We start from the raw sequence: 14,034 nt of genomic DNA, 5'->3' as shown, positions 1-14,034 counted from the left end.
CCTCCCCTCCCCCCAAACAGTGTTTTAAAACATAAAACAATTAAAAGGAACTCGTAAAAAAAACATGCTGCCAAATATAAAAACAGGATCTCGAGAACCAATTATCTCCTAGCCTTTGAAGAATGAGTTTTAAATTTATATTTTCTTCAAATAAGCCGAGTGAAATGTCATTGAAGTGTGGTATTTCTCACTGCTAATTACTAGGGCCCTGTTGACTCAGGAGGACTTTTTGCCATGATATATGTCTGACTATTTACCTCAGGAAATATGTAGGTTTAGAATAAATGATGCTGTACGCCTGTGAAAGAGGTCTTAACTGTGTCTTTTACTTATTTGGCCTCCGCACCCAGGACTGGCACATTCAACCTGGCCCCATTAGAAAGTTTCGATCCTGTATCCTGCTCACCATGTCCAGATCTTTGGTTTAGTATGAGTCATTTTTTTATCATTTCCTTTGTCTGAGGATTCATTTCTTCTTTCTAGAGCCTTCCTTTGTCTTGGATGGCTTCAAGCCAGCAATGTGTGCCGCCTTTGGCCACTGTTGACAGTGACAATGCTGCCAATTGCCCAAAGACCCTTCAGCTATATCAGCTGCCTAGTAATCCAGGAGAAGACTGCAGACATCAAAATGCAGACCCAGCCTAGTCCCGAGGGATACAGAGCACAGGTTTACCCAGTCAAATCAAAATATTGGCTCCCATTATCATTGCTCTAGATTGGCTGAAGCCTTCAGTTGCTCTAGCAAACCATTTTCCGTTGATTCTGGTGCTATTAGTGTATGTTTCTACGTTCTAGATGCATCAGCTTCCTTTAATTTACTACTTTGATGGGGTTTGAGTGTGAAATGCTTGGCAAGCCGCCTCTCAGACCTGCCACCATGAACTGTGAACCACAATCCTTCCTTCTATAACCTGCCTTTGCCAGGGGTTTTATTACAGTGTCTTAGTTAAGGTTTTACTGCTGCGAACAGATACCATGACCAAGGCAAGTCTTAAGAAGGACAACACTTAATTGGGGCTGGCTTACAGATTCAGAGGTTCAGTCCAGTATCATTGAGGTGGGAACATGGCAGCATCCAGGCAGGTATGGTACAGGAGGAGCTGAGAGTTCTACATCTTGATCTGAAGGCTGCTAGGATCTTAGCTGCCTGGAAGCCACTGTTCTTCTAGCCCACACCCACAGAGACACACCTACTCCAACAAGGCCACACCTCCTAATAGTGCCACTCCTTGGTCCAAGCACATATAAACCATCACACACGGGAATGAGAAAAGTGACTGATACGCCCTTGTAGTCTTGAACAGAACTGTGAACTTACTTTTGTTTAAAAAGCCCAACCACTCTAGATTTTATTTTAAACCACAAAAGCAAACAAAACTCTAGTCATATCTTTGTAGATTATCTTTTGCATTCTTATTCACTGCAGACAGATGCTCATTGGTCTCCGGAAATTGAAAGATTCATCTCCCAGTCCAGACATCACTTGACAGAATAAGAAACTGAGGCTCAAGATCCTCGGGAGCTGCTCAAAGTCCCACTGGAGGCTGGCACTAGAGATAGATGACCTAATGGCTAGTTTAGGATATCTCCGTGAGTCTGAACCTGAACACTCCCAAGAGAAAATAAAATTCTAGCTTCTGATCACAGCTCACTGTGTGTGCACTTCCTAAGTAGACACACAATTAGCTCCTGATGATGTTCATTTGATTATGTAATTATATCTAACTGGAATTTACTGAGTTCTTACATTGCATTTATCTGAATGGTTCCCACATCAACTTGTGGAAGTGCTATTTATTGTTCCCACAGGAGAGACCCTGAGCAGGGAGCCCAGAGGAATCTATGGACAGCAGGAGAGTTGTATCACCCAATGTTCTCTCACCCCAGCCCCAGCCTCCAATGTGTGAGGAACCCAAGACAGCCTCCAGGCTGGTACGTACAGAGCAGACAACCGATTTGTGCCTTGTTTAAGTGCATAAGAGAAGGTTGGGAAAATAGCTTCATAGGTAAATGGCATCTTGTGCAAGCATGATGACCTGAGTTCAAGCCCTAGCACACCCACATCCTGGTCTGCAACTCTAATCCCAAGACTGAGGAGACAGGGATGGGACCAGTTCTGTGGATTGCTAGCAATATTGGTAAGCCTTAATCCCAGTGAGAGACCTTGTCTCATAAACCAGAAAGTGACCACCTGCTTACACACACATGCACACACTAACATGCATAAAACACTTATACTCACTAGTATTGCACACGCTACACATGTCACAATCCTGTACTGTTGATAATATTATGACCTTGGGACAGGGGTCCCTAATAGGACTTGTCTAGGAGTCTGTAGGCCAGGTCAAGAACTGGCGCTACTCACTAAAGAGGATTATAAAAATTGCATGCAGCCACTCAAAGGGCGTTGCCAACGTTTCTATTTTCAATGGCGGGCCAAAAGTTAAAAGTTCAGTCTGGCATATGCAAATACTGTCAAAGGCTTGTCAAAGATCAGTCCCGGGGTTAGAGGGAGCAACTTCAAGGATTGAGAAGCACAAATTCATTGGGAGACACAATGTTCACGTTCTCCACCTATACTCCCTGTAGCTCAGTCTGCTTTACAAGAGAGAAATGGGGGTGGGGGTCATTTGTAATCTGTCCTTCTTGTCATGATTGTGCGGTTTTGTGACATTTTGAGAAATCGCGCTACTATGAAAGCGGCTGATTTGCTCAGCGGTGGATTGTGGAATTAGAGAGGGGGGGGAATCAGGGAAGAGGGGGCTGATTATGGAAAGCAGAAAGCTCCCATTGGAAAGTGAAAAGGCACCAGCAATCAACAGCAATGAGGAGCAAGGCTGAGAGAAAAGGCAGGAGAGACAACTTGACAGAGCCTTTGTAAGATGGGTGTGGCTCCCCAGTGATGGAGTGTCGCAGGGGTGCTCTTTACAGGCACATTCACAAACTCCAGAGCCATTATTTTTGATTGTGTACAGTTCTCATCAGCACCGGTCTGATTGGTTTAATAAACTAAATGTGTGCTGCTTGGCATGCAGAGAAAAATAAGTGACTTTCTTTAAAAGGAAAAAAAAATCCAGTTTCTATGTAACCAAGCTGTCATAGCCTTAGATGTGCGATACGCCCTTCATGCAAGTCATTTCCTTTTCCAGAGTCCTACTAAATGTCCCTATGAGGGCATGCCATCCTGCTACAGCCTCTGTACTGGGATATATCCCTGTACACGTACTCAATGCTTCAGAAACCATAGATGGGCGTGGAGCAAGGAAATAGTAAAGCTACTCTAGAAAGTCTGAAAATATCAGGGGTAGAGTTGGAAAGTCAGCCCAGGATCAATTCTGACCTGAGAATAAAATATCTTGAGGAAACACACACATGCACATGTACACACACACACACTCATAAATGCACATATATATGCTACATAAAAGTGGGGGGTAAAGACATAAAGATGTAAGTGGAGACAAGGCACAGAAGACAAACCTTCCAGACATGAGACAAATGCATCAATAACTCAAACATCATAGGCGACTTTACACAGGTTCTGATGAGGTTGACGTTGGTCATAAGGCTGAAGCCCAGCCCTTAGCTCACAAAAAACAAGACATGGTCTCTAGGACTCCTTGTAAAAGGAGGTCAAGTAGTAATTGCTGCTCCATACCAGGTGTTTATAAGGCTTGTTACACCTTAGTTTTTTTTTTTTATATCATTCCATACCAGCAATTAAGCCATGCTAACCCTATAACCTCTACCATCTAAATGCAAATGATATGCAAATTACACTTTGTTTCTCCTCTAAGTACACCAAACTTTATGATAATGTGCACATAGGAACACATACACACACTTTCCCATATACTTAAACACAGGAAAACAAAGCAGGATACTGATTTTGCTAAATGCTCCCTTCGGTGACAACACTTGTCACGTCCACTTGGCGTGATTCGGAGGTTGCCTCTCTCTCCCGGCTCCTTCCCTGGGTTCCTTCGGCATTGCCATGCTCCTAATTCTTGGTCTGTTCATTTTAATGCATTATTGTTTCATAATACAATACCACAAATTGCAAATTACATTTGGCTCAAGGAGTGATTATGAAAAACTATGATCGCGGCTGCCTTTGCTCGCACCACGCTGATAATAATGAGGCCCTGATTGAGTTCGAGGCAGCCGAGTGATGAGAAGGGTCAATTTGAGTGTTTCTATTAAGCTTCTTTTGTCAAACCCAACACTTTGCCAGGTCAGAGGCAAATAATCACACCCTGCATCTGGTTTCCATGGTTACCCTTCAGCCTTAGACTGTACAGCCCATGCTACTGCCCCGAGGCAGCCCCACCCCCATCCCCAAGAGAAATATAACATTGTTTGGAGGAGCCTCTTCGTCTCCCTTGACCAACAATTCAAAGAGAGGCTTTGCATGCCTGGAACTGGGAAATTTTGTTAGTCTATGTCTCTTTGTGGTTGCATTATTACCCTACATGGCATGATTCCATTTAAGCTATATGTATACACACACACACACACACACACACACACACACGTATTGTACACTTTTAAGCAAGATTATAAAATAGTTGCCCTATGGATTAGTGTCAGTTATTTCTTCTTCTTACATCTCTCCTCCGATTTTTCCCTTAATTTTCCATTTCCCCCTTCATAGCACCTGTTGACATTTCTCTTGATTGTCCCCTGAATCTCAAGATAAAACTCTGTTGTTGAAGATATCACACTCTTTGGACACAAGGGTAAAAGGATGGAGCTGGATCTTACCCTCCTCCCTCCTCTCCAGGGACTAGTGCTCATAATATTTGCGTGCACTCTCTCTCACACACACACACACACACACTCAAAAACACACACACACACACACACACACTCAAAAACACACACAAATTGAAGAATGTACCTCATTCTATTGGAACAGAATGTGCCTAGGAATACTCAAATGAATAGGTACTATGGTTGAAAACACCAAAAGTCTCAAAAGCTCACGATATGGAGACATTTGCTGTCGAAATGAAATATCCTCAACTAAATTCACATTTTGAGGCAGACTATATGTCTTTTCTACTGACATGCAGGGACCCATCAGCTACAGCTGCTGGGATTCCCTCCACTAACACTTTCCTACCTTGCATGTTTACAAATGCCACAAAGAAACATAATAGGAGCTGTTGAAGGGTTTTTTTGTTGTTGGTTTTTTGGGTTTTTTTTTTTTTTTTTTTTGGTAAATCTTGGACTTCTGGGTTTATCTTTGGGAACTTAGAAAACAGAAACTTCCCTAAAGATCTCATTATCTGTGAAGTTCCACATCAGTCAGCACTTTTTTCTGTTGATTCACACTTCTTCCAGGATGCTCCTTACACAGTAAATTAGGAGGTGTGGTGCAGGTGATCACAGTTTTATCTTTAGATTGATTTGCATAGTCAAACCAGACTTGAAAGGGCTGAGGCTTTGAAGGCTGATAGACTGCTCAGAGAACAAGGCGAGAGGCCATACTTTATTCTGAGAACCCAGAGAGGTCAGCAGCGACTGTCTCCCACTGTCTCCCCAACACCCACTGTCTCCCCAACACACCATCCTCTCAAGGAACAGAGGATCCCACACTTTGCATTTTTGTGTAAGCTATCCTTTTAGCTCTAGGATGCTGGGTATTTAGCATGATCAGAAACTGAAGGGCGATACCAAATGACAACAGTGGATTTTTTTCCAGCCAAGGTTGCTGACTGCTTCATGATGTGGCTTCACCTCCCAGGGTGCACAGCACAGGGTGTCATGATGCAACTGTTTAAGTATCCAGCTGTTGGTGAAGCTCCCAGTCCTGGCAGGCTTCAGGCTTGGAGTTACAAGGGGTCAGATCAAGGAGAGTTGTTTACTAGCCCTCCTCCAACCCACATGCCCTGCTTATACTTAGAATGTCAAACTCATAGTTCAGTAAGTGCTTAAACAGAGAATGTGTGTATCTGAACAGTGAAAGAACTCCTCTCACCTTAACCCTATGTGTGCTCTCAGATACCAGAGTACCTCACTAGCACTCATAAGCAAGAAGGATGCTCTGTGACCAGGCACTATGACCTGTCCACATCATCAAGAGGCCCAGCCACCATTACTACTGCCTCGGCATTGAGTCATCGCTTGGTTGTCCCTGTCTGAAACTGGAGACACAGCTTGGACTTAATGAGTGTATGATAACCACAGGGTGTGAGCAAGCCTATGTTTACTGAGAGCAGCCTGTATAGGAACCTCATAGGAAGACAGTACCCAGATAGCTTCCGTAGTGGAAACGCCCAGAAAGTCTACATGGGAGACAATGTTCAGGAACAAATAAGCCAGAAGGATAAGAAGACTCCAACAATTCGCCTCATGGACCAACAGGCAGCTCAGTAACTTCTTCCCAAGCTCCCATGCATGCTTTCCATCTGGCTCTTGACATGAAGCGTGAACGAAGAAATGAGAAGGAAGAAATGAAATGAAGATAAGCCTTGCCAAGTGCTGCTCTGTGTGCCTGACAATGGCGCACTCCAAGTATGGGGACCTCCAACCTCTGACCAATTAGGTTTACATGTGGACTCAAGCATCAGAGTTCAAAAGTAGGTCTTTCACCATTACGCTAACATTATATTAAAACACGGTGTGTGTGTGTGTGTATGTGTGTGTGTGTGTGTGTGTGTGTGTGTGTGTGGTGTGGGGTGTGGTGTGGTGTGTGTGTATGTGTGTGTGTGTGTGTGTGGTATGTGGTGTGGTATATGGTGTGGTGTGTGGTGTGGTGTGTGTGTGTGTGTGTGTGGTGTGTGGTGTGGGGTGTGTGTATGTGTGTGTGTGGTGTGGGGTGTGGTGTGGTGTGTGTGTGTGTGTGTGTGTGTGTGTGTGGTATGTGGTGTGGTGTGTGGTGTGTGTGTGTGTGTGTGTGGTGTGTAGTCAGGTGGATGTGTGTGTGTGTGTGTGTGTGTGTGTGTGTGTGTGTGTGTAGAGTCCAGAAATCAACCTTGACGTCTGGTGATATACATCTTGATTTTGACAGGGTCTCTCACTAGCTTGGAATTTGATTAAGCTACGCTGGTTGGCCAGTCAGCTCTGGCTCTGTGAGTCCCTGCAGTACTGAGATTACAAACTCAAATGTGAGTAACCATAGTGCTTTTCAAAAACAAAACAAAACAAACAAAATACCCTAGCTGGGCAGTGGTGGCATAAAACATTAATCCCAGCACTCAGGAGGCCAAGGCAGGCAGATCTATGAGAGTACAGCCTAGTCTACAGAGTGAATTCCACAACAGCAAAGACTACACAGAGAAACTCTGTCTCAAGAAACAAACAAACAAACAAACAAACAAACAAATAAAAGGGGTCAGACTGCCAGGCAGTGGGGACACACGCCTTTAATCCCAGCACTTGGGAGGCAGAGGCAGGTAGATTTCTGAGTTCGAGACCAGCCTGTTCTACAGAGTGAGTTCCAGGACAGCCAGAGCTATACAGAGAAACCCTGTCTCAAACAAACAAACAAACAAACAAACAAACAAACAAGAGGATCAGACTTAGATCCCCTTGTGCTTCATTCAGTAGGCTATCTTCTGGGTCTCAAAAAATAAACTATGTCAGTGTTAAATTTACTATACTGCAAAATACTTACGTAATAAAATTATGATCCTTGGGCAACCTCCAAAAAATGCACAGCCTGGGATTCCTTAACACACAGTATTCCTGGAATCTGCTGCTAGAGATGGCCTTGGAAGTCACCTCACAAAAGTGGATGGCAAACATCTGAATAGCAGTGTAGCAATTACAAGTCTTCTCTGAACAAGTAGGACATCTAAATGACCTTTGCACTTCGGAGTCTCTTTTGCAACCTAGAGAGTTTGGTGGCCTGTTCAGCATTAATTACTAGATTTTAGTAGCTCTGCTTCTCTGTGCCAACTACCAAACACCAGACAGTGACACCTACCACAAACAGGGCAATGCCAGGGTCTGAGAATCACTTGCTGTGTAAGATAAACAGGGCCAAGACTGTACCACTATTTACAAAGTATAAGAAGGTAAGATTCAAAGGACTGTGGTAAATCTTTGATCTTCATCCATCCCACCCACCCACACCTCCCCCCGCAAAAGGGCTCTCTGTTTCTGGACTGCTTCTAAGACTTAAACTGGAAGCCACTTCCTGGAAAGATAGTCTGCTTGGGTACTGTTGGCCACCCATCCTAGAAGAAAAAATCTAGTATGGTGGAGTGTTAGCAACACTCAGCATGACCCAACCTGCTAGAACAAGAATTTGGTGCCTCTTCAGGGAAACACCAGAGTTAGTACAGAAAACACTAGAACACTATGATTAAGAGCTTGTGCATCATTTGGGAGAATCACAGGTTACTTCTGTGATATATACACTAACTATTCAATAGTGGCAGCTACAGCAGAGGAGGTGGTTCAATGGACAGAGGGCTTACCTACCATGCAGGAAACCCTGTGTTCAATACCAACACTGTTTAAACTGGATGTGGCAGCTCACATTTGCAACCTCAGCACTTGGAAGGTGGAGAGAAGAGCAAGTTTGAGGATATCCCTGGCTACATAGCAAGTTACAGCTAGACTAAGCTACATGATATCTTCTCTCAAAAAGGGGAGGGGAGGTATAGCAAATACTAAAAGCAATTTAAAGGATGTAGCACACCACTAACCGAAATAATCACTCTTACAAATACACATTGTTTCTCTTAAGAGTAGTCACATCTGCTTCCTTCTGCAGGAGCTCCTTTCTTCCTGGAAGACACAGCATCTCCTTAGTAGTGGACATAAAGCTCTCTGCCACTTGTGACTGCTGCAGGCCAGCCACAGCATCCAGGTACTGAGGCAGGCAGTGAAGAGTGGTGTTGGTGATTACAGGGGCAATAGCAGCAATTGCTGGGGCTAAAATAGCTTACTTTGAATACATTTTCTCTATTTTCAACAGTCTGCTATTCTAAGACCAAAAGCCTCTGGCTTCTGGTAACTAACTCCAGCTGATAGCAGCAAGGGATTAAGAAAAAAAGGTTTAACTCTTTTCTCTTTGGCTCAAAGGCCCCTGGGTGGTCAGGCAAGAGGCTTGGAGCTCAGTACTTCTCCATGAACTGGAGAGAAAAGAGAAGGAAAGAAAGAAAATCATTTACACAAATAACATGCACACACACACTCACACTGTGGTCAGGCCTGACCACCTGTCTCATCAACTGCACAAGTGCACATGCATACTTATAGACATACAAAGGTACCTACATACAAATCGACAGACAGATACATAATACATTTGTTGAATGAAACTGAGCCCCAGATGCCACACTTTATTCCTTCTCTCTGGCCTTCTTATACCTTCTTGGACAAAAGTTCTTTATAAAATTACCTCAGAGATAAAATGTTATGCAAAGGGGGAATTACAGAAAGATATCCATAGAAAGTTCAAAGCAGTGTTTCACTCTATAAACTCACTATAAGTTCAAAGCAACAGATTCACGTGGCCTTGCTTTATCACAGCACACACCTATGGCCTCATCCTTGGACCTGACCTAGAATGAATGCTTTCCTTGATCACAAATTTGTCCCAACCCTATATCTGTTCTTGGTGTAATTTATGAAAGCTCATTGTATTCCTTATTATGCAGCCTTTCTATTCTTCATTCTAACTTTATTATATCTTTTTGGCAAAACAACTAAAAAAAACCATGTCCTTAAATTTTCTTCTTAAAATTATTTGAGTCAAATCAGGAATGTTTTAATGTAATTAATTCACCTAGACAGCATTAATTCATGAAAGTTCATCTTCATATTGATTTGCAGAAATTTACTCAACAGAATGGGTTGATCCCCAGGAATCATTAGACTATGTCATGGTGACAGGAAAAGGCATATCAGCAGCAAGAAGCAATCCTGGGATGAAGTCTCTAAGGACCCTACATCTCAAAGCTCACCCACTGCAGTCCATGCAAAACAATGTACTATCTCCACAAAGTTCACTGGCACATCTTATCCTTTTCTAGATGGCTTCTAACAGGGGGATAGGTAAACCAAAATGGCATGGCTTTGGTCTTTGTGCCACCATGGAGTGGGTGGTGGTGGGTGGCAGCCCAGCAACATAGCGCATGCAATTTTAAGTCCTTGTGGCCATCTGACTTTAAAAATGGGGCTTATAGAGGGAGTGTCCACAGCAAGGGCCAAAATAGCTCTGCCAACTGCTGGTCCAATATATTCACTATCCTCTTCCTTCTATTAGAGTCAGGATCTGGTTGAGCAAGGAAATTTGTTCCATCCAGACAGGGCTAGACTTCTGTAGCACAGGACTGTCACCAAGCCAAATAGCCATCATTCTCAGAAGTTTAATGAGGTCTGATCACCAAAGATCATCCCAGCTACTCACATAGAAAGGGTGAAGAGGGTTATGGGAATCCTCAGTATCCAGTATCTCTCTCCTAGTCAGCTGCATGCAATTCTGCCCCAATTTTACATGCCCTCAGGGCCTAGGGGACTTAGAGGAGAGAGTAGCGAACGCCACCATCCCTGCTGAGTGAAGACTGGTCCTTCTGAGGAGCAGAGATCACTGGTAGTCCTATGAATAACCTTCATTTATGCTCTTGCCTGATAAACTCACTGGTGCTCCACGGTGAACGTCAATGGGGTGGATGTCTATGCCTCCTCCATGTAAGGAATTTCAGCAATAATTTTCCGGCATTCTATGAGTTAGATATCGGTCAGCAGAAGCACAGACCCTGAGGCTGGAGAGATGGTTCAGTGGATATTTTCTTGCTATAGAGGCATGAAGACCTGAGTTTGGATTCCCAAGGCATATATATACACACCTTCACTGCACACCTGTAAACCCAGAACTGGAGAAGTGGGGACAGTAGAATCCCTGGATCTTACTGGCCAGACATTTTAGTTAAATCTGTGTGCTCAAACCCAAAAGATATTCTATTCCATAAATCGAAACTGGAGAGCAACTGAAGAGAACACCTGAGGTAAGCTGCTGGGCTCAACAACATGCACACCTGCACACAAACACATACAGAGGTGCATGCACCAGGTACGTGCATAAAATGCAAAAGAAACAAAACCTTATTAGCTCTGGAGCCAGCATCCTGGGTTCTCCTGTCTAGCTTGCTCTATTATAAGGAACAGATGTGACTAAAGGGAACTAGTTTGATTGGTTTGAGCCTCAACTACTTTTCTGGTAAGATGCAGGCTTCCTATCAGGTTTATTGTCAGGGCTACAAGAAAGGAACACTGCTAAGCACTCGACGAATATTAGCTATGTACATCATTGCTGTGATTTCAACTTCAAAGATCAGTGATTGAGACAGAAAAGAGCCTTAGAAGAGGCTGACATAGCTTCTTACTTCACTCTTGTTACCGCTAACAACACTAAGGAGATGGCTGGAGTTGTAACAGTATGATAGCATTGAGAACAGAAATGTATGGACAGACATTCATTTACATCAGCAGCAGCCAAAGCTGCAGAGTGTAGAGAGACAGATGAACAGTTAACAAAAGAGTGTGCTCATGCTATGGAATGCTACTCAGACTTGAAAAGAGGGAAATTCTGACACATGGTAAATACAGATTTAAAAAAAAAATCCTGGAAACATCATATCACGTGACATCAATTGGGATGGGGCTACTATTGCTGGGTGATGCCCTTCCTGTGAGGAACTTAGAGAGGTCAGATCCGCAGAGAGGATGGGAGAAGAGAGGACCCTTGCTTAATAGGCTCAGAATGACAGTTGTGTAAGATGACAGAGCTCTGGGGATAGAAGGTGCATGATGTAATGTCCCTGAACTCTACCCCAAAATGGTCAAGCTAGTAAACATTATACTCTGCATATTTTACTGCAATTTGAAAATAACAGAATATGGGCTGGGAATATAGCTCAGTTGGTAGAGTGCTTGCCTAGCATGCACAAAACCCTCAGTTCGATCCCCAGCACTGCACGTAACCAGGTGAAGTGGTGCAGACCCATTCTAGCACTTGAGAAGTGGAAGCAGGAGGGTTGAAAGTCAACATCTGATACAACATCAGCTGTGCTTCCTCCGTAGTTATTTGCTGTACATTGCCCATGTGGCTAGAAGGACAGAGATGCTTCTCAGGGAAGAAAGCCCTTTTCCTGGTTACTTGTGCTATATGGAAACAAAGCAGAATGCCGCTTACAGAAGCGTTACTTCTTACAGAACTCACACCTGCAGAACATGGGAACGGAGATGGCTTGCTGGCTAAGAGTACGCACTGCTCTTTCAGAAGACTTGAATTCAGCTCTCATGAGATCACAACTACCTTCAACCCAGCTCCAGAAGATCAGACACACTTTCTCCACTTGCCATACACCACCCCTGCCCATGCCATATGAATAAAAATAAAAGCAAAATCTTAAAAATCAGATCTAAAATAAAGAATTACACGTTTCCTCAATAAAAATTATGGCTACTTTTTGTTTTTTATTTTATTTCCTCTTGAGTCTGAATAGCAGGGACTCTGGAAATAAAAGATATTGAGATCACAGGTGAGGTCATGGTAGATGGTAGTACATTATAAAAAAACAATTTCAAGTGAATAAACTCTTAAAAGTCAACTGGAATGTAGGTCTGTTGATAAAGTGCCTGCCTGGCATGTACAAAGCCTGGTGTTTGATCCCAACCACTGCAAAAGTAAAAGGGAAAGAGAAGAAAAGGGATGGGTAGAAAGGAGGAGGGAGAAGGGAGGAGGTAGGAAGAGGGATGAGGGTGGGGGAAAGGGAGGAGGAAGGGAGGGAGGGAAAGAGAGAATAAACAAAGCTGGTGCTTTGATGACGCCCACTATTTTTGACTTAGGACCTTCTCAGTGAGGGAAATATGAAGAAAGTTTAGAGGCAGGTACTGATTTTGACTCTCACCGAACAAACCTCTGGGAAGGCTATGTATGGAAGACACTAGCTCGAAGCACATGATAAAAAGAAACTCAGTAACCTCACCATAACTCCTCTCTCTGTTCAGGTAAGACACAAACCACAGTCAGCAAGATTTACCCCTAATGTGCTGTTCCAGCAAGTTGTACCTTGGGGAATACTCTACTTAAAAATGAGCCCTTCACATCCTGAACCCTATAATTGGGCTACTGCCGCCGTTCCTGGGATAATCGGTATGAGATACCGTCTCAAAACCAAACAAACAACAAAACGAAATGAGTTAGGAATAATAGCAACAGCAGCAGTGGCCGGTGTCCACCTAACCTCTGATTAGAAACAGTGAGTGGCTTGTGATTCTGGACCATGTGTGTGGTAGAAAAGTAATACCCAGGGATTGGTGTGCAGAGCTAAACACTGAGGGCGGATTCCACCATGCACTCTACTTTCCACTATTAATGCATCTCTAGCATGACCAGGGGGCCGCAAAGGGGATGTGTATGAGCCTTTGAGAAATTTATTTGGGGTATCATGTGTGGGTTATATATACGATGGTCAGCAAACCTGAGCATACTCAGTACTAAAGAGGATGCTTAAAGCAAAGCACTCTATTCAGTTCCTAAGTCATTTTCTGAATGTAGACAAACTTGCTAGCCTAGGCTAGACCCTTCAGCATGAAGTTCCCAGGACAAAATCCAGACTACCCTTTCACGAAGTCCACTGGGGTGGAGCCCACTCATCATGAGGTCAGCACCAGGCATCAAACAGTGGTGGCCCTGCTCTAACTGCTGATGAAAGCGTATCTCACAGTTATTAAAGTCATCATGGATGCTAGGCCTAGGTTTGGGAAAAAACCCACATTCGCCAGCTCTGCATCAGAATCCGTTATCGACAGATGAGGGCGAAACGGTTTCTTTTTCTGCCTGGAGGCTTTTTGTCAGAGGGTTGGATTTTACGCACTCGAGTGACTGTGTTAATGTACAAGTGGTCTTAAGAGTACAGCTGACAGGGTGGGAAAAAAGTAGAGCTTAGATGTGTCAAGGGATAGAAGGCACCCCCTTCAGTGGCTGTCTCCTGCATGAGGCACTGAGAGATTCAGCAACAGGAACTTGGGGACAGTACTGGGTTGGGCCACACTTGGGGACAGTAC

At 43.8% G+C, this 14,034-nt stretch overlaps 1 protein-coding gene and 1 long non-coding RNA gene across 15 annotated transcripts in view; one reads left to right on the top strand and one right to left on the bottom strand.

The window, feature by feature from the left end:
• Window positions 1-14,034, bottom strand: part of Pard3 (par-3 family cell polarity regulator) — a 548,906-nt gene that overhangs the window by 156,856 nt on the left and 378,016 nt on the right. The gene's annotated exons all lie outside the window — the stretch shown is intronic.
• Gm9909 lies at window positions 734-12,684 on the top strand. Of its 2 annotated transcripts, none has more exons than XR_003947491.1 (3): window positions 734-6,587; window positions 7,019-7,115; window positions 8,732-12,684. It is a non-coding gene; the product is annotated as a predicted gene 9909 (long non-coding RNA). The 2 variants fall into 2 exon arrangements; XR_003947490.1 differs by having other exon boundaries at window positions 734-7,115; window positions 8,732-8,827; window positions 12,178-12,684.

The sequence above is a fragment of the Mus musculus genome, chromosome 8 (genome assembly GCF_000001635.26).
Source record: "Mus musculus strain C57BL/6J chromosome 8, GRCm38.p6 C57BL/6J".
In the NCBI taxonomy this organism is placed as follows: domain Eukaryota; kingdom Metazoa; phylum Chordata; class Mammalia; order Rodentia; family Muridae; genus Mus; species Mus musculus.
This window is presented reverse-complemented; position numbering and strand designations above follow the sequence as displayed.